Genomic DNA, 6,000 nt, shown 5'->3' with positions numbered 1-6,000 from the left:
TTTGTCAATTTTCATTGAGCCACCACGATAGTGGCGCGTCGCGTGGCCCATAAAATCGGGTTTCCAGTTTAATTTTTCCATCTTCGTATAGAAGTTAAAAGGGGCACTTTGGACTTTTTTAAAGCCTCTTAAACCGTGCAAACACCAAATTGAAATCATTTACAAGCATTCTATTAAGTTTTTCTCAATTTTTCTCTCAACAAGAACCCTAAGTATCCAAAACCTCTTCCAGGAATCTCAAGAATCCACTATAGATTTTCTAAATTGAGTCAAGATTCAAGGTTCCCAAATCAAGGGCTTTAAGAACCCTCATTTAAGAGTACGAATAGAGTTTTAAAAGTGACAATTCATCCAAAGCTTCTAATTCAAGGTATGTGGGGTTTTGAACAAGGGTAATCCTTTTAGCCTTATGCCCAAAGGCTTATTTAAACTACAATTCTCTGTAATTTATGAGATTTTACATAAAATTGAATTGGGGGTTTTCACCCATTGTTATTGTTTGCAAGCTTTTGATGTTTTCCTGAATTGAGAGTTTAATGGCATGATTTTTAAATGTTTTCTTGAGAAATTTCAGCTAGGTATATATACCCCATGATTTTAATCCTTGAGAAGTTAATAGTTGAAATGTTTGAGATATTGAAGTATATGTGTATGTTGAGATTTTGAGACAAATTGTTGAAATTTCAAGATTTCTACATTAGTTATGAATCTATATGCTATCTATTATGCTTTTGATGAGTTTTAACTTGATATTGAATTATGGGTTATTAAGCCCTACTTGAGACTTGAGATTTTGTGAGCTCTTGTGCTATAAGCACCCATGATTTGAGTATTCTGAGATTGTTGAGAAATGTTTTGACCTAATGGTCATTGAGTTTTGAAATCCACTCTACTACATGAGATTTTAGATTTGATTATTGGGTTCTTATTGAACCATGAGATTATTCTAAAGTGGATTTTCATGAGATGAGTGAGATAATCTAAAGGGAATAGTAGTTAGCACCTAGTTGGGTGAGCTACTGCGATTTCTTACCCCAGAACTATGCGCCACCGTAGGTTGAGCCTAACGCCAAGATGATTGCTGGGCCTAAGGCCGAGAAGATTATTGGGCCTAAGGCCGAGATATCAGGTCCAAGGTCGAGAATTAATGTTATACTCCCTAGAAAAGAGTATTACGCTCCTTCCTAACGTGGGGTCTCTTCCTTAGGAGGACAAAACGTTGGACTCTATGTAGCTCGTTTGGTTTATATCGATTAAGAGAATCTTCCTTAAAAACTAAAGCCTTGAGATATGATATTTTCCTTTGAAACTAAAATACTTTCCCTTGATATGGGTATTTTTCCCTAAAGATTGAAATGAGATATTTTCCTAACGTGAATGAAATGCCTTCAAGTATGTCCCAAATTTATATGATTCCGAATTTCAAGTATTTGAGTTCAAAAGAATTATGAGTTCATGAGCATTGAAGAAGTTTTACTCTCCATGAGACATATGCATAAGTTGAAAGTATTTCTTAAAGTTTCCTTTAGCCTTGAGTAATGAGAATAATAAAAGAGTACAAATTTCAAAGCTAAAAGTATAATGACTCACGAGATTTTGTTACATGTTCCATTTTACATGATTCATGAGCCTTGCATTTTATATTTATTCAAGCCATGTGAGTCATTACTTATTAAATGCATGATTTCGTTAAAGAGTATTGATATTGTTTTAAATAAATACATGCACCCCCACATACTCAGTACATTCTCAAGTATTGATCCACATATATGTCTATGTGCTACATTGTCTTATAATGTAGGTTCAGGTACTCAGTCCCAACCTCGTCAGTGATTTCCGAGTACCTCTATCTATATTCCTACAGTGGTGAGTCCTCATGGTTCGAGCACCTATATCAGATATCTCCATATTTTGAGAGACTATGTTGTTATTTTCAATTTATTTTGAGTCAGTTAGGGACCTGTCCGAATGGCTCTCTAGTTCACGGATTAGTATAGGCTTTGTCGGACTAGTTATCAGATTGTTGTTATATTGAGGTTTCTAGTATTGTGGTCATTTGGACCGAGCATTTTCTCCATATTTCCTTTCTTATGATATGACTATGCTAGTGTTTGAATTATTTTATGTTGAAATGAGTGTTATTAGTAGAAACAGGCTCAAAGGGTTAACTTGGGGCTACTTGTAGCCTTAGCACCGTATGACATCCTGGGAGGAGATTTCAGGTCGTTACACAACATCAACAGAATCATCATCATTCTTTTGTTCATCTACAGTGGATACAGGTGGATGTATGGTGGTTTTACCACTCCGAGTGGTAATGGCATGACAATGACTATCATTCTTTGGATTTACCACTGTGTTACTAGGGAGAGTGTTAGGCTGTCTTTTATTCACTATGGCTGACATCTGACCAAATTGCTGCTCAAACTATTTGATTGTGGTAGCATATGACTTAACTTTTTGATTTAGCCCTGACAGATCTACCTTAATCTCCTTAAGACAACTTTCTTGTCCTTTGACTAATTTTGACAAAAGTGCCTCCATTCTGGATTCTAAATCATGACTACCTAGTGGAACATACCTATCACTCTTCTCTGTGTAATTATTTTTCTTTCTCCAATCACCATCTCTCTCTCTACTTCTATCTCTGTATCTATCATTGTAATAGTTTCGATCTTGATTCCCTTGCCCTTGGGCACAGAAATCCACCAATCAATGATCAAGATACTTTGCCTCCTCTACAGATTCAGTCTAAACAATCCTAGATGTAGATCTGTGTTTCACAACTACATTCACTTTCTCAGCACTCATTATTGCAAATTGTTTTGTAAGTATCCTACTATCTATCCAAAGTTGTGCAACCTCTTGTGCTACCTAATCCTAGCTAGCACCATAACCATTAGTTGCTCTAAAAGCCTATGTACCTGTACCATTCTTAATATCTCTATTATTCCAACCTCTATTAGTTACCAAAATATCATCTAGCATATCCTGTGCATCATCCCAACAAAGATGCATGAATTGACCTCACAAATTTGTATCTGTCGTTGCTTTAGAATTAACATTTCGTGATCTGTAAAGATTTCCAACAAATTGGACCTGTTTCTTGAATCTAAACCATGCCTCATACATGGATTCTGCAGGTAATTGTCTGAAATTATAGATTTCATCTTTCAACTGTAGCATCCTTACATGAGGGAAAATTTGTTTAGAAACTATCTACGCAACTCATACCAAGTAGTGATTAAACCTCTTAGAAGTTCCCTATCCATAGTGATGCTTCACCGGTCACTGAAAACATGAACAACCTCAACCTCAAAGCTTCATGATCTACCCCCAAAATAGTATATGACATGCAGATCCCAGTAAAATTATCAAGATATATGTCCGCATCATCTATTGTTGATCTCAAAAGAATACCCTTCAAATTCAACAATTGGATAATAGCGCTAGTAATTTCAAACTTCACATTACAGGGCAATGCAGGATGAATGATAGCTTTCAGGAAAGGGTAGTTCTGAAGGGAGAGTTGAGCGATACCAGGAATAAGGAGCAACAATCGGTATTGATAGTTCCCCCGCTAGGGGAACGTCAGGAGGGGGACATACTCTATGTTCACTGATTCTGTCATCTGTTAGTATGATTACGGCCAAAGAGAAAGAAGCAAGCTAGTCAAGAAATAATAGTGGGATCAGGTAATGTGAACTCAGATAGTACGAGAAGATCCACCAGGTGAGTAACAAATATGCTGTAGGTAGAGGAGGCCCCTTTCCCAATCAAAGTCTTTCCCTCTTAATCTGCATCCGAATATGGAGTAAGGATGAAATGAAATGAAGGAGTGGAGAGTTTTCTTCTACACAAAAAATGAAGGCCTTTGAGAATAAATATTGGACCAGAAATAAAAAGGGGGAAACAATTGGGATTAAATTATTTTCATACTATCTAGTTGATCTACCGCTATATGCATTGCGATCGCGGCTAGGGATCCTTGCGATCGTGATGAGTAACCCCGAGCCTATATATTATTGACTTCCTAATTTCCCCCTTTTTCTTAACCCTAAATACATCATTGATGGTCTTTGGATCTTACAAAATTTTGGGAAATCATAAATTGGAGATAGGGATGTGTAGAGGATGATGAAGTGACCGATTCTCACTAATTTGTTTGTAAGTTTCTGGCCTATATCCTCTATTTAATTCGTTATTTTTATCCTAAAATCCTTAACTTTGTGGGCTGATTTTTGGCCCCAATTTATAATCCATTTGTGCTCAATTTTTAAGCATGTTTTTCTAGTCCTTTGAGGGACTTAGTGAAGGATTCAATTTTGAAATTCTATTAGAGGGCCCATGGGTTTATTTTTGACCCAATTTTGAACTCAGAGTTTTATATTATAGTATATGTATGGTTTTACTCCTATTAATGCGTAGATGATTATTTTGATAGCGCAATGTAATTTTTGAGATCATGGGGGCAAAGACAAGAAATTTATGGATGGTTCAAGAATGCGGTCCAAGATTGAGGTAGGCTTCGGTTTACTTTTCTGTATGAGATTATGTATTATATAGACAACATTCTAGGTAGAAATTATAGGATGGGTTGATGAATAGTGTACCATAACTTAACCTATTTAAAAAATTTGGGATAGAAATATGACTAGAACCTTAGCCTAGAATACTTGATATAGCCTTAAAATACTATATACTTGTTTATGAACTTGTTTCAGCATAGATTGACATTACGGATCCTAACTTACACTTGACATAGTGATTTGATTGGTATTTCCACATTAGATCATTTTAGTGATATTATGTCCTTGATTACCATAGTTTCTCAAGTTATGAGGCTTTATGATGTTGATTATGTATTTTCGGGCCCAACATCGTCGTTACGATACCAATTGGACATCAAGTTAGTACTTGATCCTTGGAAAAGACGTGGTTATAGTTATAGATTTGTAGACGTCTATGGTTGTGTTGTTTTGATACCAGTGATGACTTGCATACCTTATACAGATTCATGCTCACTTAATGATCGATTCCAACCAAAATCTTGATTTTACTACTGTTAAGGATTTATTCTCACTTTTTACTTTTAAAATAAATTCTTTTACAACGAAAATCTTATTAGTTAGTGATTTATAAGCTTTTGGGAACTAAACATGCTATTTTGAAAAACGCGCCGAGGATGATTTTTGTCTTTTATTAATCCACTCTTTTACCACTACTATTTACTTATGCAAATTTTGTTTCGACGTTGATTTGGGGTAATAAATTTATAGATTTACACTCTTTTAGTCGATCACGGTTCGAGTCCATTCATTCATTATACTTATATATAAATATATCACCGGTATGATTGTTTGATGCTTATATCTATTAGTGTTATGAGGGGTTGTATAGGTATCAACCATGATTTCAGTTTGCTGAGTACTTTCTTTCACCTTCTGGGCTTATAGGGGCTAATTTAAGTTATTGTTTTTCCAAACTAGGTGATTATTTATTATTGATTATTATGGTTAGTTTGTGGCAGGTTGATTATGGACCAGTACCCAAGGTAATTGGTATATTTCTGATTATTTTATTTTTCATAGTACTATATGTTATGGTTAAGTTATATCATGATTAGTCACACTTAGGTTAGAGGCCCTAATTATGCTAGTATTAGTTTTTCTTATTGGCTATGTTCCTTAAGAGATTAGATTAGTTCCCTCAGGTTATTATCTCTGAGTTTAGTCCTACATAGGTGTGTGTGTATGTATATATATATATATATATATATATATATATATATATATTCCTATCTTTTCTTATTATTCATATCATATATGTATCCTTTGACCTTGTATTACTACTATATATCCTTCCTTCACTCTTTATTTGTATATTGACTAGTGATAGATGGTAGTGTACCTTAGTTCATAGATATTGTTAGAACAAGGTAATTTATTCTTATTGCTCCATTAGCATAATTATGTTTATTTTCCTGGATAGTTGCCTGTA

This window comes from Capsicum annuum, chromosome 10, assembly GCF_002878395.1.
Source record: "Capsicum annuum cultivar UCD-10X-F1 chromosome 10, UCD10Xv1.1, whole genome shotgun sequence".
NCBI classification, from domain to species: domain Eukaryota; kingdom Viridiplantae; phylum Streptophyta; class Magnoliopsida; order Solanales; family Solanaceae; genus Capsicum; species Capsicum annuum.
This window is presented reverse-complemented; position numbering follows the sequence as displayed.